We start from the raw sequence: 23,839 nt of genomic DNA on the forward strand, positions 1-23,839 counted from the left end.
TTGGAGAATATCATGACAGTAAGCAGGAATTCTTGTATTTATATAATTTGCAAATCCTAAGGTTTCTGTAAAACATAAGATACACACTTCAACATACTTACAGAATACATGAACATAGCCTGTAACATGGAGGAATGATGTATGACAGTGTGACCCTTATGTTTCATATAAAATTTTAACATTTCGACAGGAATACCTTCAGGGCAGAACTTAAAATCCAGATGACAGCCAGCCATGTTGAGGAGAAACTGCCGGCAACATTAGGAGAGAAACGAGAGCAAATTTGTAGGTGAATTCCCAAAGCAAACACCTGCCACTGTCGGGAGGCAAATGTCCAGCAACAGACCTGCCAGGTTAACTGTCAAATATCAAACATTGTCATGCGGGGCCTTTCAAAGTAAGTAGCTGTGACTGTATCTCCAGGCAGCAAGGGGGTTGTGATGGGACATCCATTGGGTTGTGGACCTTTTCTTGCACAGCAGGTTTTATTCTAGTCTTCCATTTCATGAGCAGCCACATCTGCTTTAAGTGAAAGGGAAACAAGTATATGCAATTGCAGAAGTTTTGTCTCACGAGCTAAATCATTCATGACTGTAGGGCTCTACGTACACCCTGCTAATTGCCTCATCATATGTGTTGTCATATGTGCAAGTTTGTGCTGTCTCTGGCGGCTAATTATGTTAGTGAATGTTTTCAGTGTTTTCAACTTTGAACTGACCTTCTGAAGGCATATAATGGTGTGCATCAGCCAGAATGTGACAGGGGAACACAGTAATTGGGGCGGAACTACTAACACAACTATGGTCAGCATATGTTTGTGTTGATTACATGATTTAATAGTTGTCATTTGTGTCCCCTAACATCAGCAAATGGAATACATTCATCTGGCACTTCTGCCACATTAGAGGTTTGTATAAACTGCACATAATTCCAGTGAAAACACTTTATACTGAGAAAACAAACATGTTAGTTTTACAGGCCAGTCAAAATTCTTGTGCTATACCAGGGGTATTAATTCTGAGGAATTTAGTTACATGTAATAATTACAAATTATAACAACACTTCAAACTGTGTTCAAACAACACAATGAATCAAAAATGTTAAAATATTGTGAATATTGAAAGCCCTGAGCCAAAAGCTTGCAGTGTTCAAATTTAAAAACATGCCAAGAATGCAACCAGGAAGTAATGATTAGGACAGAAGTCTTTGTTATACAAGCAACAGTCAAATAAGCAATAACTGAGTACAAATGCAAACGGGTGACGTATGCACTTGTTGTTGTAGGGCTGGCTCTGTCACATTTTATCCACAGAGCATTTCTGTATGTCGAAAAATGTAAATAACAAGAAAGACACGTTTTAAGCTTTGACTGGTTGTTGATATTTAACCTGGTCACAGGAAGTGCAAAAATATTTAGAATAATTTTGCTGCAATAATATGGAACCTTTTTAAACATATGACATTAAAAAAATGAAAAGACATATCAACACGCCAGCAGGGTATGGAAGCCTGTTCATTGACAAACCACCACAAGATGGAGTAGTAATGACCAGGATTTGATGGGTATTTGATGAGTATTGTAGGTGTAATCCATTATGCCCACATGGACAAAAATGTATGTCACATTTTTAAGGGAACACTCCTCATTTCGGTTTGTCTTTAGTTCTTCTTGTATGCATAGGAAAGCATTCTTTCATTGCTATGGTAGACAGAATTACATGCAAAGCCTGTAGTTTCTGCGTTTACTGGTACACGAGTGCGTGGCTGCTGGAATTCAATCCAGCGAACTTTGGCAGTGATTCAGAATGTCATTAAAAGGCTTCTTGCTGTTCAGGATCAGCAGGATATGAAGGCAGTGCTCGCGATTTCTAGCAGAAGTGTATCTTGTTCTTGAGAACAAGCAAGGAAGCACATTTTGGCATTGGTGCAGGAGAACAAAAGAATACCATTTCTGCTTCAAATCAAAACTCTTTATTCAAGTGTTTCAAGTGTTTCACACATAGACAGCAAAACAAAAACGGGAACCAGAACCAAATGTGGATGAGGGCTTATTAATGGTTGGGGGTGGGGGGGGCGCGTATTAACAACTAAACACTGCATGATGATAGTGACAATTCTAACACACTAATTCTTAACAAAAAGAGAGACAAAGTCAAACAGAACCAAACAAACACAAATCAACTATTTAAAGATTAATCTTTAAACTACATTAAACAGAGTTGCAGAGAGGCTCACAGATTCTGGGAGTCCTTGGTCCCACCTGACACCTGCATGGTGGAGCAGCACAGTGGTGGTTGGTGGCGTCGTTGAAACATTCCACGAGGCCACTGCTCTGCGGATGGAGCGGAGTGGTCCTAATGATCCAGATGCACAGCCGGCTGCAGACCTTCGCCATGATGGCTGACTCAGCGTCGTGCCCCTGTACCTTGCCCAAGCTCATAAATGATTAATAGGACCTGGGGTAAAATGTATAATAGAAATTAATTATATGAACAGTATACAATATAATGAAAAATATTTATGTGAACAATATCATTAAATTCTATGTTTATAATAAATAAATTATCATATACTATAAGGATAAATGGATAAAAACAAGTAAACACCAGCAAACACCAGTAGTTCACATGCCAAAAGCACAAACATAAATTCATGGTAATATGTCACACGGTAATCCGATATGTCACTTAAGCCAATTCCTAATGTGTGTCCTTCTAACTAAGGGACAGAGCAAGTACAATGATACAAAGGATTCAAGATAAAAAAATCTATGCAAAAAAGGACACTATTAAGTTGTGCCATAAAACATTTCCATGCACACACTTAAATAAATAAAACTGTTAAAATAAGATGCTTCAACAAACTAATGACAGGAATTCATCTGGGATCCAAAATAAATGCATGATTACTGTGTTTTGCTGTAATTACCCATGAACTGACTGCAGCAAATTAAATGCCAAGCAGTTGAAGGAAAAAAAAACAATTGCATAATTTTGTATTATGTTAAATGTAAAAGGAGGAATTTTCCCAGTGTTTTCCCACATAGTTTCCGAGGTTGTATAGTATTTCACAGTCTGCAGACTGGCCAGAAGCACAGATATGGCCACAGTCAGCACATGTTCATATCTGCAGGGTTAAATAGCATAGAAAGAAAAAAAGGAGAAATCATTTTTAAATGTGCTATGCTATAGTCAGTATGCCCAAGGACTTCAAATTCCTGGCACTAAGCCACTGAGAACTTTTATTCCCAACATGAAAAGCAAACCTTATTTCCAGTTGTCTTTTTTCTAAATACAATTTTAAAAAAACCACACATTTTGCACCAAACTAATTTCGCTATAATTCACAATAATTGGTGCTAAGCAATTCAAAAGAATAAAAATATAAAAAGAATGTGATCAGTGAGCTACCTAAAAGTTTCCAGTTGGAGCCAAGTTGACAGATTGATGTCAGTGTAAACCACCTTTGAGACGTTAAACAGAGTGTGCAGCAGTTGTGGAATGTTTATTATTCATTTTCTTGCTGACATATTGATTGTTTGTTATCTTAATTAAGTATTCCCCGTGAAAGGAGAGAGATGCGGATACGGGAATAAAAATGCTCATTCCAAATCCATAAGGCAGAAAAGAGAAGAAAAAAAGAGACACAAAGACAAGGCTTGCTCAGGCTCCAGGCCTCTCACTCTCTAATAAACAATGAGACATGTTGAATTTGGGTGTCTGTGGGGATGAAATAAGCAGGAAAACAAACAATGCACAGGTGTAGGAGATGACATAATACACGTGTGATTGAATGATGTGATTGGCATGTGTCAGTTGGTGGCTAGATACCGGCCAGGTTGTGACAGTCCTGATATTCATGGTAATCTTGCTACCAGCCTAAATACTTTAGAAAAAGCCCCCCCCGTCTCCCTCGTTATGTCCATCTGCGTGTGTTTACCTCCCCCAACCCCACCCCACCCCACATGTAGCCATGCCCCTTGGTTAGCTTGTTACTTGTTTCAGATGGCCTGGCCATCAGTCTCTTCCCAATTAGCAAGTGTATTTAAGTTCCTCTGTTCTCTACCTAATTGTTGGTCATTGTTTATGCAATGTATGTGCTATTACATGCTGTACTGCTTTTTGTTAATGTATGGCTGAATTATGATTTTTTTTTGCAGTTGTATTTCATTTTATACAGAATATTATGTAAAATGAAAATTCAACATCTATAGGTTATGGATGCCAGGTATTATTGGTAAAAAAAAAAAGAAAAAAAAAAAGGATATAACAACTTTGGCAAACATATATACTGTAGTTTGGACTTTAACCTCAGAATACTACTTTTGGCCTAAAGAACAGTACTATAAGAACAAATGGATGTTTTGCAAATGTAAGCAGTCACAGAAGCTACTGGTCCTCTTCTACAGAGCTACATGGAATCAGTGGTCATATCCTGCATTTCCATCTGCTACAGCTCTGCCATTTCACACGCCTACTATTACAGCACATCATGAAAATGCAGAAACAACGATAGGTTGTCAGCTTCCCACTCTCACTGTCTTGCAGTCATCCAGGGTGAATAACCACCTCACCTTCACCGCCCTGCAGCCATCTAGGATATAAAAAGAGAGCAGCTGACCCCACACATCCTGGCCACTTTCCTTTTCTTTTCTCGTCACAACAGAAACCCAGATATTCCATACCAGGTGACATATGCAAAGCTTCTCCCTCCAGGCCATAATACTACTGAACAAAGTTCCTCGTCTATTATGTGCAGCACAAGTCACTTCACACAGACACTGGTACAATTCATGTGGAATTGCACTAACTCCTACTTTAACTGCACAATGACTCTTTATTGTCATGAAAACCTCATGCACTATGCTGTACTGCACTGATGTTGTGTTATTTTGTAATGCACTGTCCTGTCCTATGAGTGAAACTGCACCAAAAAGAAAAAATTCTGATTCTGATTTCCCTGTATCACTACTTAATAACTCCATATTGCATTTGTCAAAGACACACTTAAGGGCATCAAAGGGATACAAAGATAATAATCACATAAAATTCTGGGTGAGGGTCGGAGGTATTCATTTATGGTGTTTGAGAAGTCTCATGGTGATGCAAGTCAAAAAAATACATGGCAAATACACAAAGCTTACTCATTAAAATGACAACGCATGCACTACAGTATAGAAACTAGATGCCAATTAAAGAAGGCTATACAAATTTAGAAAACATTGTATTCAAAATGACATATATTTCAGAAGTGTGGTGCAACTTCACAAAACACATGCAACACCAGAGACACTGCAAATCCAGTCACTCATAGGAGTGCCTCCCTCCCCTCTCTATGCCCTCCAGAAACACATCCCTTAAGTTGTGGCTCTCTTCTGTTGTGTTGCAACAGTATGATGTTGCATTCTGAAGTGTTTGGTTTTTTTTGCACAGCGTTTCAAAAATATTTTCATTTACTTTGTGTATTTGTGGGATGGGTCTTCAAAGAAACCATATTCATGACTTTTCTTTGGAATATGTAAAAACAAAATGATTCCATTCCATTCCATTCTATTCTGTCTAGCTAAGATAACCTCACAGGATACCCAGTTATGTCTAACTAACAGTTATGTAAACCTAATCTTTTCTGCTACAAACACTTCACATCACTTTGCCTGCTTTCTCATTCAAACTTCGAAAACAAAATGTAGGAAACCACAAAATGCTGGAATCCAGAGCATAATAGGCAATTGCAATGTAACCAGTTGACAATCCATTTCTCTGTCTCATTACATCTCACTCTACTCACAAGACAAAAGCTAAAATTATTTAAGTATTTAAACAACCCAGAAACAAAAAGCTTGAAAATGTAAACCTGTGAATCTGGAGCTGGTGCCAGGGGTGCAGTGATATGTAACATAATTTTACAGTTAATAAGTTATAATTATTAGTAAGTTATACACAAGTTCCCATCATTTGTATTTCTACTTTAGCTTGTTAAAACCTGCTTCCAAAGATCCCACTGCTCCACTTAAGGCTATACGGGCCATTTGCATGGAATCATGCAGCGCATTTTCAAGTCAATCAGAATACATCAGAATACATTAAACACTTCCAACCACTTCTTGTTATCATATTAAATATATCTTTGGTTGAGCAATAAAAATAAAATAAACATGTTAATGTCTAGATAACCTGAATGTTGTTGTTGCTTCTTAGTAGTGACAATTTTGACTGCTTGATTGCTCAGATATTTGCTACATTCTTTTATTGGGATCGCATATACTATGGATTTGGTTAGTGTATTTTTTTACTATGGTCTGAACAAGAGAGTACAGCACCATAAATTAACCAAATCCATAGTAAATGCAATCCCAATATAAAATACAGCAAATATCTGATCAGTGTTAATTTAATTAATTTTGCACACAAATTAAACAGGAATCTAGGATCATGTTCATTATTTGTCAGACAGACAGAATTGCAATGTTCCCTCTAACACCACCCCATGAGAGTTACAATGATTAAAAACCAGCAAATTAAGGTGTGGAGTCATGTTAAAAACAACATTCCACTGTAGTCCACTGTTGTTTACTTTACTGATCCACGACTACACAGCAGTACACAGCTTGAACCACATCATCAAGTTTGCCAATGACACAACCATGGTGGGTCTCATCAGCAGGGATGACGAGTCCTCATACAGAGAGTAGGTGCAGCCTACCACCATCCTACCACCATCCTCACCATGTTCTACAGAGAGATGATACAGAGTGCCCTGAGCAGCTGCTTCATGGCCTGGTTTGGGAATCGCCCAACTCAAGATGCTGCAGAGAACAGTGAGGACAGCCAAGGAGATTACCGGGGTTTCTCTCCCCTCCCATCATAGATATTTACAAGACCCGATGCTTTCGCAAAGTTAACAGCGTTGTGGATGATCCCACATACACACCTCACACAAACTCTTCTTTCTCCTGCTGTCTGGGAAGAGGTGCCAAAGCATTTGGGACCTTACAGCGTTTCAAACTGTGCAACAACCTTACAGACTGTGTAACAGCTTCTTCCCCCATGCCCTCAGACTGCTCAACTCTGAGACCAGCAAAAAATATTTAACAAAAATGGTTCCGTATTTCATATTTATTGTATACATTTATGTTATTTTGTGTTGCACCATGGTGCTGGAGGAACATTATCTCATTCCACTCTATATCTTTATATAGCTTGAGAATATGACAATAAAAACGCCCCTTGTCTTTTGAAAATCGAATGTCTTCTGAACGTCGCATGTCAACATTATTAATAACGTTAAATACCGACATTTAGTCATGAGGGTATGGTGACCAAAACCCAATGCTTGGTCAGTGTCATATTCTTAATGTTCACACAATATGGCATTCTAACATCATTAGACATCGATTATTTGTTAGTTTTTAATTATGGTGTCATGTAACCAAAATCCATTGTCTTAAAAACATCGCATGCCAATGTCAAATTGACAGTAAATACTGATATTTACTTGCGAGGTAACCAAAATCTAATTGAGAGGGATGGCCTTTTCTGTTTTGTAGAGCAAAAAGCTAACACAAAAATGTTCACAAAGTTGTAGGTTTTGAAATGACGTGGATGTTGCAGATCTAACAATCAAATTTGAAACAAGATGTGAATGTCATTTGTTACCAGGCAACTCGGGTTATTTCTCCACTCTGATGCCATGCAGCAGAAGGTAAGGTGCCTGTCTGACAACTGTCACCAGTACATTGTCTATACTTTTTGTCTTCTCTAAATCTGGACTGCCATGGATGGCGACCGTGAGCAAAGGTAAGAAAAATATATACATTAATTTTGGCCATGAAAACATTGTTCATTTTAACTGTTCTGTGGGACATAGCGAGCTAGCTTTATCAGGTGTTAGCTAGTTAATAGATAACAGGATTGATGGCTGTTTTTGTCAGTAATGTTTTATCCATAAAACAGCCAAATATTACCCAAATTAGAACATTATCTTTTATCTAACTTATTATGGATATTTTTGATTTTAATGGTTTGAAATGGTGTTTGAGAAAATGATAGCTACTACTAATTAAAGTAAATAAAGCCTCCCTTCATAAAGCTCCATTTCTTTACTGTTGTTACAGGCAAAAAGCCATGTAGCACAGAGGCCACCTGTTAACAACCTGGCTACTACTTGCAAGAAATGTCAGATTTCCAGAGCACTGCTGAATAGATGTCTTTTACATTCTTTGACATCTTTAAAACTGAGAGCTGCTGGAATTCACGCATTTCTGTAGCCTGCTGCTTGCTGTTTGTGAACAGCATACAAAGTTGAAATCTAATTTTATATATATATATGTGTGTGTGTGTGTGTGTGTGTGTGTGAGACACACACACACACACACACACACACACACACACACACACACTCCCTCTGTCACATTACGGCCCTGCCCCCTCCTCAAACGTCTTCGTGTGTGTTCGTCTGTTGCCACGCCCTCTCGTGTAATCCACCTGTTCTGTGTTGTGTAATCGTCTTGAGTGTATACATGTCTCCTGTGTTATAGTACGTGTTGCTGTTTGGGTTGTGCATAGCATCTTGAGGTTGTTGTGTATGTTGCAAGTTAGCAGAAATAAAACTCTGTTTCATCGTGCCTCGTCCACACATCCTGCTTGTCCTCGAAACGTCACAGAAACACCAACCGCAGAAGGATGCCCGGGAAGGGAAAAGGAAAGGGAAGAAGGGAAGCAAACGCGCTTCCACAACTCGTGCAGGGAAGTCCCCCATTTTCAGGGTTGCCCTCTGGACGCCCGCAATAGGGGAGCATGGCCCAGGTGAGTGTGATACCCCTGCTTCCACGCCGGTATCACACGATACTACATGGGACTACCGGGACTGGTATAGTGATTTCCAGTCCTTGGAGTCGGACGATGGGGAGTGCTGTGACCCCCAGGAGAGACTGTCGCTCATCCTGGCCTCGCTCCATGGTCCTGCAGCAGGGGAGGGACCCGCTGCATTCTAGGGAGACCAGCTAGCTCATGAACTCTATTAGGAGGAGGAAACCGCTGGGTCCTATGAAGACCAGCTGGCTCATGGGGACCGGTATTCAGAGGCGGAATCCGCTGGGTCCTATATGGACTTTGTGGAGGGCTACGCGGAGTATGGAGAGAGAAGGGGGTGCAGTGATGTCACTTTGGAGTCGGACAGGGGGTCCGATCGCGAGGAGGACATGGAGGTGGAGGGGGTACCTAGGGAGGAACCGCCCTCTTTGGATGACTTCACGAGCTCTGAGGACGACGAGCCCTCCTCACCCAATGCTCCACCTAAGGCTCTGCCCAGGGCCAGGAGCTCTGGAGCAGGCAAACAGACTCTGGTGACCGATAGAGCACAGGCGCCGAGTCCTAAGCCGAGAAGAGGACAGCGGCACCGGGGACTGCCTCACAAATGGGGAACACAGTCGAGACGCTCCCCCATGTGCATGTACCAGGGTCAGGACAACCACCGCCAACTGAGCCAGTGATGAACACTCCTCCCCAGGCTGGTTGGCATCCGACCCAGCCGACAGCTGGAGTTCCCCCACTCTTCCCCGGACTGTTTAATTTATGTACTGCCTGTTACTGTAAATGTGCCTGTCACTTTGTTCCCGTCTATGTCTGTCCCAGTTAGTGTGTTCCTGTAACTGTCGTCATCTTAGTTCTGGTGTTTCCCCCCGTGCTCCTGCTTGCGCCGGCCCAGTCTTCTGGCCTCACTGTTTGGTGTTCTCGGGTCCGCAGCCCGTTAGGCTGGCGCGTCGGGAGTTGCGCCCTTGAGGAGGGGTTCTGTCACATTACGGCCCTGCCCCCTCCTCAAACGTCTTCGTGTGTGTTCGTCTGTTGCCACGCCCTCTCGTGTCGTCCACCTGTTCTGTGTTGTGTAATCGTCTTGAGTGTATACATGTCTCCTGTGTTATAGTATGTGTTGGTGTTTGGATTGTGCATAGCATCTTGAGGTTGTCGTGTGTGTTGCAGGTTTGCAGAAATAAAACCTTGTTTCATCGTGCCTCGTCCTCACATCCTGCTTGTCCTCGAAATGTCACATACTCACACACACCCATAGATTTACAGTTTCAAATTAAACTTTAATAAAACTTAAGCTGGTAAAATTGGATTTTTCATTCCTTTTCAAAACTTTGTGAATTCATCTATGTTTTGTGAATTGACTTTTTTAAAAAGCACAGTAAGCAGGTAAAAATATAAAAATTAAATATATATATTTTTGATAATCCATTGCACATTTGTCATTTATCCAGTAAAACCACCAAACATTTGGAGAGTCCAGTTTCACTAAGATTTTACTAAGAAATGAAGCCAAAAAGTCAACTCAACATTAGATTTTTGGTGGAAGTGTGACTTTGATTTCCAACCAAAATTTAACATCTGTCCAACGCCAACCCAATGTTTACAATCAAAATTCAACATCTATCTGAGGCTGGAGCTTGACGTCAACCCATTGTTTTTTGACAGATATCCGACTTTGATCTCCAACTGAAATTCAGCATCTGTCCAACATTAGAGTCCACTGTCTTTCGGACGTCAAGTTGATGTGTGGTGCCTGCAGGGCATTGTAGTCAGGGAAGGTCTACTTTAGTTATAGAGAAGGGAAAGCATTTGTAGGATTGATGTGTGTGAGGAGGATGAGGGAAGGGAAAGCAGGGATTACATGTGTAAGAAATTGAGAAGGGTAATTAGGGGAGCTGTTGGAGATCAGACAACTGCTACTGGTTATTATAAGTGAAGTATATAAGGATTGACAGAGAGGTTATATAAGTACTTATAAGGATTGACAGAGAGGTTATATAAGTAGTAATAAGGATTGACAGAGAGGTTATATAAGTAGTAATAAGGATTGACAGAGAGGTTATATAAGTAGTTATAAGGATTGACAGAGAGGTTATATAAGTAGTTATAAGGATTGACAGAGAGGTTATATAAGTACTTATAAGGATTGACAGAGGTTATATAAGTAGTTATAAGGATTGACAGAGAGGTTATATAAGTACTTATAAGGATTGACAGAGGTTATATAAGTAGTTATAAAGATGGCAGAGAGGTTATATAAGTACTTATAAGGATTGACAGAGAGGTTATATAAGTAGTTATAAGGATTGACAGAGAGGTTATATAAGTAGTTATAAAGATGGCAGAGAGGTTATATAAGTAGTTATAAGGATTGACAGAGAGGTTATATAAGTACTTATAAGGATTGACAGAGAGGTTATATAAGTAGTTATAAGGATTGACAGAGAGGTTATATAAGTAGTTATAAGGATTGACAGAGGTTATATAAGTAGTTATAAAGATGGCAGAGAGGTTATATAAGTAGTTATAAGGATTGACAGAGGGGTTATATAAGTACTTATAAGGATTGACAGAGAGGGAGGCCTGAGGGTCTGAACAAGAGTGTACAGAACCAAAATTAAACATTTTTTTAGTTCAATGGTATCTTGAACTCTAACCCACTGTACTGTACTAGGATACATTCCTATGAATAAATATCAAAGCACTTTTGTAACTGAATAAGAGCGTCTGCTAAATGCCGTAAAAGTTCTAGGGAAATCTTACAGTGAAAAGGAGTACTACTCAAGGTGAGTGGGAGCCCGTATCTAGGCTTTCTTGCAACCGTAAACTGAAAATGCAAGCTCTGCTGCAATGATTACTTGAAACTACTTCCTGAAAAGTAAAAATATGCACTCTGATTGGTGCTACAAGATGGATTTAAAATGCAGTCATTAATACCAGAAGTCAGCTTGTATTATGACAGAAGTAAAATAAAAGGAAAACTGAAAGGGAAATGTGCTGTGTTGTTGTTAAGAAGTTATTTGCAGATGTCCATATCTTTTCACTGTTAGGTAAGTAACTAGCCAACGCCTTCAGCAAGCTTTGTGCGCAACCAATTCAAAGTAGTTCCACTCATCAGAAAGGTTTGTTGACCAGTAGGCTACTTTAAAATCAAGAGCCAATTTGACTGACATAAAAACTGCCTACCTGTTACCAGCTGTTTAAAACTACTGATTAACATTTAAAGCTAGGGTCATGCAGACTTAAATCACACAGATTTAAATATGGTAGTTTTATAAAATATTGTAAATGATTCAAGTAAAAAAAAAAAAAAAAAAAAAAAAAAGACCCCAAAATATATAGCTTCAAATTTGAGAGTGCAGGACCGTACCATTGAGGAGGTAATGCCCCCTATTGTCCCATGGTGGTACTGGGAGTGCTGTGCCTGCCATAGGCCAGATCATACATCAAATAACAATGGAAATATTATCAAGGCAGTAAAAGCTCTCAAGTGTGTATAGTGGCTCACACATTACAGCTAAAAAAAAATGTCTGCAGTAATAAAATATGAAGATAAGAAGTATGAATCGAATGCAGTGTAGGTCACTGGGAATGGGTTCACCTCATGAGCTTGGGTGAAAAAAACAAAACAAAACACTGTAAACACTCTTGGCACTCTTATGCATCATTAACTATAAAAATTTTAAAATGATACTCTCAGAAAAAAAGCATAACTGCTCAGTCACCTTTCAAGTTCTATGTGTTGGTTTAGCACATAGACTATATACAATGGAGGGTACATCACTGTTAACTCCCACTTTGAATTTTTGAAGGCCGATATGGGAGCTGCCATTGGAGCCAGCGCATGCGCAGTAGGCAATGCACAACCTGAAGCTACATTGTTGGTGCACGCCCCCTCTCTCTGCAAACACAACAAAAGATGTTATTATACATTAGCTAGTTATAGATATTCATCCAGTAGGAGGCATGTGCCTTCCTTTCTGTCAACCACATTCTAGAGCGAAAATCGTAATTTCTAGCTAAGGCTAGCAGCTAGCTACTTGGTTATCTATCTACTGTAGCAAACTGAAAAGAACTTCAACCAGTGAGACTGCTTTACTTAAAAAATATCAAATCTAACAATCAACACGGTGAAAGGTAAAAAAAAGATATCAAGTGAAGATGAATATAGCTGATGTCTAGTGAGCTGCCTCTGTTCACGTTTGCTCGTCAGTATTAGCTGTCGATCGCCTCAGCGCCTTTAACTAAGGGGTGTGAACTAAAGTTACCTCTGCAAATGTCACTGTTGATTTTATGGCTTGCCTTTTGCTAACACACCATTTAGCTAATATTAGCTAACGTTAGCTAGCTAGACTGTCACGTTACTTCTATTTTACATTATACTGTATGCTAGCCATTTAGCTAATATTAGCTAACGTTAGCTAGCTAGACTGTCACGTTACTTCTATTTTACATTATACTGTATGCTAGCCATTTAGCTAATATTGGCTAATTAGGGAGCTACATTTGTGCAAGTCTTCTATTTAGTTATTGATGGATTGATTTGATTGATTGCCTTTTGTTAAACTGTGTAATTGACGTTACACTTGAATTTTACGGGAACACTTACAAAAAAAATTTCTGTCCAACATTTGAGTTGTAATGAACTTTTGAGTCCATACCGTATGTGTTTGTAGAGGAGACTAGTTGGGCTATTTTTAGTGTAGCAGTTTTGTGTGAAATCTGTATATTTAGTAATTTGTTTTGTAATGGTGCAGACTTTGTACTGTTATTCATTGTTTAAATATACGGATGTTTTTATTTCAGCTTTAAACTTTTTCAACTTTAAATGTACATAGTTCAGTTTACTAGTGTATTGCTGTTGCCTTGTACAACAAACACCTGAGTTGTTAGTCTAACTAAAATGTTTAAAGTAACAAATTTCATAGCAGTTTTTATTTGGCATGAATAACATTACATTTAGAGTTATCTTTACTTAAGGTATCAAGTTCTGCCAACTTAAATTATGATGATTACTGGTCTAAAATAAAATTCAAGTTGAGGTGACAGAAATTTTAAGACTTAAATGTGCAATTCTGGGGAACAAATCGAATGCAAAGTTGTACTACCTTTAAAAAGGCAATGAAAGCAGTTACTTAATTATTTCAAGTTGGAGTACCTTACATTTTTTACAGTGAAGTCATTTGCTTTGGAAAAAACATGGGAAGTGCTACCCAGCAAGCTGTAAGAAATCTGATCTGACCAATTATTCCTTTCAGAGTACAGAAACCCTTGTGCTGCTCAAAGAGGTCCTGTAAAAAACAAACTAACAACAACAAAAAAAAACCCTCTGCCCTTATTGATGAGGCAACAATGTCCACCCTTGGAGGTCACATATCTGTATCTATAGTCATAAAACTGTTCAAAACTATATCATACAGAATGATGCGGTCATTTGGAAGCAAGAGGGTAGCTGGATGATGGCAATAAATATTTTACAATTTTAGTTTTTTTGTTTGTTTTGTTTTTTTGTAACTTTAAGATTTGTCAGCTCCCTCAAGTATGGGGCTTAGAAGCTGGAGTTTCAACACAGTTAATGTGATAAATCAACAAACAAGAAGACCACCAGGAAATGATAGACCTCTCACAAAGCTGCAACTGATTTGGAACAGCACATCTTATTTCACACTGATTGGAAGAGAACTGAGGTTTACTGCATTTCACTGGTTTTTAAATCCCAGTGAACATATACTTGCAAATGTGTAAATTTACAAAAGACGAGTTGGCTACATTCTCAGTGTGAAGAAAAAGCTAGTCATTTCAGGGGCCTATTAGTTATACATTGAGTGTACATTTTGTAGTAACATGAAGTGTGACCCAATGATATACACTCAGTACATCCTTTATGAAACATTTATTTTATTAGATATAACCTGAGGGCACACAGACTTTTTACTGTACTTGTGGTTGGATATTTTGGCGCCGAAAAAATAACGTGTAAAAACTCCAGCTACACTGCTACACTCAGCACAACACCCACCAACATATCAGTACCTGTCACTGTTGTGTTGATATTGGTCCTCAAACCAATATGTAACCCTGCATGGCAACCCATGGGGTCTGTAATTGTACACCTATAAAGCATGTAGTGTAGCGGCAGAGTAGGTGTTTTTAACAAAATGGCTGGTGGGTGTACAAAATTAGTACCAGAGTATCAATTCACTAATACACTGAAACTAATTAATTAAAAAAAAACCCACCTAAAAAAATTAATTGTACCTGAGAACAGTGACAATGAAGAATCTGTTCTATTCATTATTCACCCTTCTTACACTCCTTATTTCACATGTGATCTCTCAGCAAAACTGCGTGTTCCAAGTGCATAATATAATAAAGAAAGAAAATGCCATTATGGGGAAAAATATTTAGTCACGGAATCAAACTTCAAAACAGGTTTAGTCATGTTTGGTGACTCATTCTCAAGAGATCCTGTGTCTCAATTGCTCTAAAATCCCACAGAAATAATGGTTCCCTGCCAGACTGGCCTGCTTTTGCAGAAAAAGCAGTCAAACCATGATGGATAGGTTTAATTAACCTACATACTCTCTCTTCACACCATTTCCTTGGATTTCTCTTAGAGAACACACTACCATTACCATTGTTTTTCCATTGTTTACATGCTCTGTTGTATATGGTTTTATTTTGTTTTTATTGGCTCATCATAATGTTCAAATAAAGGGTGATCAAACAAATGTCCCATGGTCAGAAAAATAAAGAGACACCAATATATTTACACAGAAACTACATTTCTTGACAATCCAGTGGCTGGTATGTAGAGTAAAGCATAAATGAATTTATGGATTCTCCTAATCTTTTTTTCCCCTTTATCATCATTTATTATTTAATTATGATTGAGTGCCATCCTCAGGTTCCCACATTTTCAGTGTTGGCAGTTGCACAACCGTGACTCTCCCCTTCCACATGACATCATCCAAGCTGCCATGGATGGATAAAGGACACAAGTATTAAGGCCTGCTGATAGACGTAAAGGCAAATATGAAGTGTAACATGCTTGGCCATGTCTAGGCCAAGAGGTGGAAAGACTCCCCAAGCTCTCATCCTCCCCAAAATTACAATTAAACAATGGTCTGTATTAAGAGTTTTATTACATTTGAAGTAATGACTATAGGGAAGTGCTTGGCTGAAGCAAACAAACCAAACCTTTGGTTAATTAAACTACTGAAATAAAACATCAGGAATCACCAAAATTCCAATAATATTAAAATGGCTCATAAAAGTTTTCTGTGTGTTTTGAAATTTTTTTGGTTGCATTAGGGAAGTATATAAGAAACTATATAATAATGCACTACATTAATAAGATGTACAATAATAAAGGCAATGTAAATAAGATACATTTTGGCAGTATATACAATGTCAGTAAATCCCTAACATGCGTTACCATGTACCAGTTAGCGGTTTTGTTAGAGGCAAAAACTAGAATATACTTTAGTGAATATTTTGGACTACACTCTGTATACTGCATATGAGCTTAAATTCTAACAGCATACTTGAATTGTTAAATTATGTAAATTCCTAAAATGTTCAGAAACTATTTTAGCCCTCTATCCCGATACTAATGTACTGTAATTTAGAACTCTCCTGCAAATGTTTTGTGCTTCACAAGCATCCTAAACACACCAAACAAACACTAAATTACATGTTCTTTCTATGAGAACAGATGGTAAAATGTAACACTAACATTATATGATTTTTCATCTGTGACTATTCTATTGCATAATTGTGGCTATTGCATAGTTCCTGACCCTGCTACCTACCTCTTCTAGCAGGAATACAGCTGGAGCTGATATAGAAACGTGTTTACTTAGCTGACTATTCAAACCAAGATTTACCCACTATTACTTAATATATATACACTCACTAGCCACAATGTTAGTTATACATGTTCAACTGCACATTAACGCAAACAGGCATCAGAATGAAGAAGAAAGAGATTTTAAGAGATTTTGAACATGGCATGGTTGTTGGTGCTAGATGGGCTGGTCTATTCCAGAAACTGCTGATCATCTGGGATTTCATGCAAAATCATCTCTAGGATTTACAGAGAATGGTCCAAAAAAGAAAATATCCAGTGAGCATACATTCTCTGGGTGAAAATGCCTTGTTGATACCAGAGTTCAGAGGAGAATGGCCCGACAGTTTTGAGCTGATAGACAGCCAACAGTAACTCAAATAACAACTTGTTACAACCAAAGTATGTAGAAGAGCATCTCTGAATGCACAGCACATGGAACCTTGAAGCAGATGAGTTACAGCAACAAAAGACCACACTGGGTACCACTTTTGTCAGCTAAGAGCAGGCACCTGAGGATACAGTTTGCATGGGCTCACAAAATTGGAATAGTGCCTGGTCTGAGAAGTTGGGACTGATGGTAGGGACAGAATCTGGCATAAACAACATGAAATCATGGATCCATCCTGCCTTGTATGAACGAATCAGGTTGGTATTGGTGGATATTTTCTTGGCACACTTTGGGCCCCTTAATACCAACTGAACATGGTTTTAAAGGCTAAGCACCAGCTAATATTAGGCTAAAATTATTCCACATGGTTGTATTACAGAGATTTATCTTCTTTATCTTATGAATGTGAATTCGACTTAGATCGCTTGTACAACAATAACAATAACATTTGCGTTTAGCTAGACATTGTGATTAATTGCTCAGTGCAAAGTTTCTAATGTTCATTATTTAGCTAGCTAGCTACATTTGCCATGATGATACAGCATCTTTCCAAACACTTGAGTGGTTAACACTTTCAGATTATTTCATTTTTTTCAATGTATGAAGTTAGTACTAGAAATTCACTGAAGTCAAATCTAAATGGCTGAATTTCACTGTAATGATATACAGTCACCACCACTGTCACTGCAGATTCATAATTTTCATCAAGTTCAAAAATATCTTTGAAATCTGAAGAACCAGCACTAGAAGATTCGCAGTCCATGTCAGTCATAATAGTGTTTGAACACAGTGTTGTTCACTGTTGTCCACCAGTGACATAACTTGGCAACTTCCTGGAATTTCCAGAGTAACATTGGGTTTTCCTGTCAATTTACTTGAATTCATCATTTTAAAAGAAAATTCACATATTTTAATCTTAATTCACATATACATTTTTGCAGTAGCTAAGATAATGTGAAATCTCCGGGGGGCTCCAGTAGGTGGAACTTAGAACCATATCACAAAGCTCAAATCATCTGAAACTTGTTTCTTGAACATGACAATGAGTTCACTGTACTCAAATAGCCTTCACAGTTACCAGATCTCAATCCAGCAGCGGACCTTTTGGATGTGATGGAGAGTCACATCATGGATGTGCAATTGACAAATCTGCAGCAAATGTGTGCTGCTATCATGTCAATATGGACAAAAATCTCTGAGGAATGTTTCCAGTGCCTTGTTGAATCCATGCCACTAAGAATTAAGGCAGATTTGAAGGCAAAGGGGTCCAACCTTGTAGTAGCAAGGTCTGGCTAATCAGCAATGGTCTGGCTAATCAGACATCCTAGTTCAGCATAAATATCACAAAATGTGCGCATGAACTCCTGAGTATTTCCATGAGTTAAGCTCAGTACAAAGTGACCACCAGATCCATTATAGTGATGCTATAGGGAAGAGCACAATATCTAGCCGATATCAAAAACCTCACCTAGTCATTACAAATGCCATAAGTTGGCCATTAGCCAAGTTAGCTATTAGTGAATTACTGAGCCACATCATAGTGGCTTTTGAATTCTATCCAGTTCAGAAAAATTATAGGACCTTACTTTCCCTTGCCACTTTAACTGGGACAAAAATCCATTGTTTCATTGTTTCATAAACATATTCAGTAGCTTCAAATATTATTTATGTGGTTATTTAAGGTTATTTAAATGAATTAAAAGTATCTTAAATGAGATCATACATCACTTCATACATCACATGCATCAATGGTACATCATTTACTTCCGACCACTGGACATTGTACCTCTGCTTGTCATGTGCTATTTTAAAGGAGAGAGCTAGCACACAGTATAAAAATGTTTTTTTTTTGTTTTTTTTAAATGAACCAGAGGGTTGATGGCGTACAGGGCAGTACAATACATTTTGCACAAATTTGCGATTTTAAAAATATTCTGCTGAGAGATACATATTGAAACATGGACATCCTCTACATTGCTTTAGCAATATTTGCTTAATGTCCCAGTGAAACCACTCCCATCTCAATGCAGTGGGTCACATAAAATTACCTGGACTAAGATGTTTTAAATGTATGACTAAACCATACTAATAATGCCTGTTATGTCATTACTGCCACTAACCCTGGGTTGTTTACGTTACTATGAAGATGTCCCTGTCAGTCATTATGACACACCCTCACTGTTCTGTGGCAGCAGCAACTTAGAGTTTTTGGAGCATTTTACTACTGTTAAATGATTATTCCAATGCATAACTTCACTATTAAAATGATTTTTTTTAACCATGTGAAAACTAAGTTGACAGAGGCTTTAAACAAGATTTAATAAAGTAACTTGCAACTTGAGTTAAATGACTACTTTTACTTTAAATGAGTTTTACTTTTGAGTACTTATCATTTTAAATGAACCTACTCTACCCACTTTTTGCTAAATTTCTCTGGTTGCAGAAAACAAGCTTACAAGATTGTACACTGACCAGCCACCATATTGACAATTGTAGTATGTTTAAACTTGATTTCACATTTTTAAAATACAAAATTAATACATTTAATTGCAATCCATTAATACATGTAATAAATTTAATTGCAGTCAGACTTTTATTCTATCTTTTGTTTTTATATTTTACTGTAAAGCAATTTTTTTGTTCTTGTATCTTGTCTTAATTTCATTATTTTGTATTTGATATTTTAGCCTTTTCGTGTGAAAGACCTTGTAAATTTGTTTTAAAATGTGAAACACATTTTACATTTATTGTAATTATCTAAATTAAATTAACTTACTTTAACTTACTTTGCATATATACCCAGAATAGGTGTACATGTCCATTTATCTGTACTTGTTCTCTTTTTGGGACCTAAAAATGTGTCTAGTTGAGATTTCTGATATGCCTAAAGTGTCCAGGATTTGGTTTCTTTTCATGTAGACATTTGCTTTCTATTTGCCATACACCGGCTATTTTTGCATTGCCTTGAGCATTCTTTAAAGGTCTTCTCATCTTGCTCACCACAATTGGGCGATCATTTACATGCACTACTCAGCATGTGTATGCATAGCTGCTTCACAGAAGCATGTGGAAGGATACATGAAGTATACATTTATATGATTTAAGTCAAAGTCTACATGATCTGTTGTAGGACTCCCTTAACCAGGCCTAAAATTCCACCTTATAAAGTCAATTGTTATTGGTCCTGTAAGTCTAATAAATACATTTTTTTGAAAACCAAAACATGGTAACCATAACCCAGAGGCTACTTAAAGTATACATATGCAGTTTATATGTCAATGATTACACTGTGTTGATAATCTTTTGCATAGCAACATCTGTCACTTTATAACCTGTTCATAGAGACTACAGGATCGCTGCTGACTGAATATCATGTGTCAACACCGGTGACAGTGCTATGGCGATGGGTGCTGAGCCTGTATGAGTGTATCAGGCACAGCGGTGTTGTTTGAGTTGAACCTGACCACTGAACAGTTGTCTTAAATCCTACATGGCAACACGTAGTATGGTCTCTTATTTGTACACCTACAAGCTATTTCTAATACACTACGTTTTCTAATACTAGGGGTGGTTTATAGTGTATTGCAAATATACTACATTCGATTATACGTTTAAGTTACATACGATTTAAAAGACCAATTAGGTCACAGCAAAAATACATTTTGAATGAATTTAGGGCTACAGTTCGAAACGCCTGACCAAAACTACTCGCCGGAAAGCTACATATACCAAGGCGCTAGGTTTGGCATGCAACTATAACATTTTCCCCTTCTTTGACAGAGCCAGTATGAGATTCGTATGTTATTAAAAAGGCGCGTGGTTATTTTTATTTGAATGTGTTAAATAAACTGACCGCGTGTAGTTTGGCGTAAGGGCCGGCGAAAGCTAGGAAGAGCTTTTCTTTACACTGACCGCAGTGACCAGTCTTATTAAAAGGACATAAAGTTGGCCATTTTGCAACTCGTCTATGAATTACAAAGGCAATGTTTACCGTGACCTAATGTCTGTGACTGTTGTTTTATTACTCCGTCGTAGGCTAATATACGAAGGCCCGTTCTCTGTCGTTTTCTATAGTCTGAGTGCAAAGACTGAAACACATTCTTGGCACAAGTGGAAGCGCTGACAGAGTCGTCGGTCAGTGTAAGGAGAAAACGAAAGCAGTGATCCAGTGGCGGAAGCTTCATAATGCCCCCGACCTGATCAACTTCTCCAAACTAGGGAATCGAGAAACATTCCATGTGATTACAATGTAACAGCTGCTACAATAAAGGGGAAAAAGATAGCCTATACGAATGGATTGTTTGTCCAGTTTGAGAGGATTTAATAACGACTGATTCAGGCATGTGAACATGGATTAAAAATGACAAATGGTAAGTTTAGCAGTAGTCGGTATATGACGCGCAGTCTGTCCTAAGTGTTGGCTTTGCTGTAAGGCATATTTAAGTGGCCTACATATATATATTAGCGCATTTTTAAAATAAAAAAAAAACAGACAAATAAATAATTTTATCTTACGATTTGGTGTGGTCTGCTGAGCGACGCCAGGAAGGGAACTCATTCTGTTAGAAAAAGTGGGCGCAGGTTGTATTTATAGGCTCTTTGGGGAATTCCCGGTGTTTCTAACCAATTATCACGGTCAAAGAGAAACTTAGAGGATTTACAGGAAAGGAAGTTCATTTCGAAAGCGAAGGTTCCTTGGAAGTCGGTTTGTGTCGTTTTGGGAAAACGCATTCGCAGTTATTTAAGGTGACACCCGAAAATCATGGATGCGCTCCACTAATGTTGGTGTTAAATGAATTAACGTAACTGCTGAAGTTTGCACGTGGTGCAGTAGGTCGTGGTCCTTCCAGTTGTTAGTAGTGCTATCATACTCGATTTGACAACTTGTAGTTTGCTTTGCTTGAGTCAAAAGTATTTGAATGTCGTTTGCTTGTGGGTTTTATATTTTATACTGTAGAATTTTCCTTCTCATTCCCAGCATCTTCTTGGAACTTCTGTTTTGGCTTTCTTTCTTCTGCCTCTTGTCTTCTCCTGCGAAAGTACTAAATCAAAAAACGAGATTTCTCGGGATTACGAAAATGTCATTGCCAAACAGATGCGGCATATTGTAAGTGTCTTGAAACGATCATACACGATGACACATTTAAGCATGGACGCCGTGTTTTGTAAGCAGACCTACAAATGTTTTACTTTCACTTCATAGAACACCAGTATTGAGAACCAACTGAAGAGGACTTGCAAGAAGAGGGAAATTAATATGTCGCATAAGGCAAACAATGTAAGTATATTATAAAGGCCTATTTAGTGTGGCCTGGAGTCACCTCCACTAAAACGACTTCCCTAGACAGGGTTTTCCCACAAAGTATGATAATTAAAAAAGACAAGCAATTACTAAGAAAACATGTGATACATTAATTTCTAGCATTGCATTCCTAAAAATAGCCTCCTATAAAATTAAAAGGCAGGCCTTAACTGAGCTTTCTCAATTCATGCATAACGTTACCTAATTTTACCTGATTTTAGCCGCAGCCTGACAGCCGAGCGAGAGAAACAACCTCACCAGCTGTTATTGCGTCTCTATGTAGTAAAGGGAAGCTCCTTCCAGACCAATGCCAGTATGGTTAAGATTTGTGCTGCCCTCAAGTGTCCAAACAGACAACTACCTCAACATAACCGAAAATGCATTTGCTAACAAAATCATAGATAACTGAGATAAACATAACTGAGTATAATTGAGATTTCTTATGCCCCCAAAGTGTCCAACAAATACTATATAAGAATAATTGTACTTGTTTACCAATTGTATTTACCTTTGATGTTTTAATATTCCAACAGGCAAAATATCACATACACAATGTGTCCTGTAATCTTATAACAAAGAATTTGCCAGGAGATCTGGAAATGGAACTGACAAATCTAGTGAATGGGATAAATGCCTCTCTTGGATGCCAATGTCCTACACAGCAGGTAAGTCACATGTAATAATGCTAGAATACTATATGAGGGATATGAAATTTATCTTTATATGTGATGTTCAGTCTTTCTGTCATTCCACCTGTATGGGTTTTCAGACCATTTACATTAAAAATGTCTTCTTTTTTTATCCCACTCATCAATCAATGGTGAACAGGCAGGCCGGGGGAAAAAAACTTTACACAGGAAGCTTTGCAAACTGAAACACTCCCTTGTAATAATACAGCAAGCTTATGAACAATACAATTCTGCACCATAAGTGTGGAGCCCGTTTCCATAGTGACACCTGATGAAAGACATTCAAGCTACAACAAAAACAAACAAAACCAAAAGCAGCAGCAGCATGGTTCACTAATGGCAGCAATTCTAAGAGATGAAGAGCACACAAGTGCATAAAGAGACTAAACAGCTTTTGTCAATAAGAGGGTGACAGTCTGTTTCTGCACGATAGACCAGAATCCCTTTTGGTAAAGATACTTTGGTGGTTTCACTTATAAACAGGTGCTTTCGGCAACATTCCATGTTTGTAATCGTATACTTAAAGCTTTGGATGTCCACTTAACTCTGATGTCCACTTACAGACGTCTTCTTACAGTGTACTGCATGTCAAGTCAGGTTTACGCCTGTAATTTTGCTGAATTAACTGTAAAACCATTTGCATGTTTTAAACACAGTGCAGCCTTTCAGTTTCTACATTAATGGTTATACTCACAAAACTGCTGAAACAATCAATATTCTATGATGTGTATGATGTTTATCACTACTTCTACATGAATAAATATATTTTTATACAGAGGTCCAATTTAATTTGATTTTTTT

General features: G+C 38.1%; 2 long non-coding RNA genes across 3 annotated transcripts; one reads left to right on the forward strand and one right to left on the reverse strand.

Moving 5' to 3' along the window:
* Nucleotides 1–1,952: 1,952 nt before the first annotated feature.
* Nucleotides 1,953–22,851, reverse strand: LOC113573859 (uncharacterized). 2 transcript variants are annotated; one of them, XR_003410249.3, is made up of 4 exons: nucleotides 22,561–22,848; nucleotides 21,563–22,089; nucleotides 12,533–12,708; nucleotides 1,953–2,456 (listed from the first exon to the last, which is right to left on the reverse strand). It is a non-coding gene; the product is annotated as an uncharacterized LOC113573859 (long non-coding RNA). The 2 variants fall into 2 exon arrangements; XR_014124398.1 differs by lacking the exon at nucleotides 1,953–2,456 and adding an exon at nucleotides 8,456–12,416 and having other exon boundaries at nucleotides 22,561–22,851.
* On the forward strand, nucleotides 20,183–23,816 carry LOC113573886 (uncharacterized). The gene is made up of 5 exons (XR_003410261.3): nucleotides 20,183–21,417; nucleotides 22,026–22,154; nucleotides 22,251–22,325; nucleotides 22,883–23,014; nucleotides 23,178–23,816. It is a non-coding gene; the product is annotated as an uncharacterized LOC113573886 (long non-coding RNA).
* Nucleotides 23,817–23,839: the final 23 nt, after the last annotated feature.

This window comes from Electrophorus electricus, chromosome 1 (genome assembly GCF_041902795.1).
Source record: "Electrophorus electricus isolate QZ-2024a chromosome 1, ASM4190279v1, whole genome shotgun sequence".
Taxonomy (NCBI): domain Eukaryota; kingdom Metazoa; phylum Chordata; class Actinopteri; order Gymnotiformes; family Gymnotidae; genus Electrophorus; species Electrophorus electricus.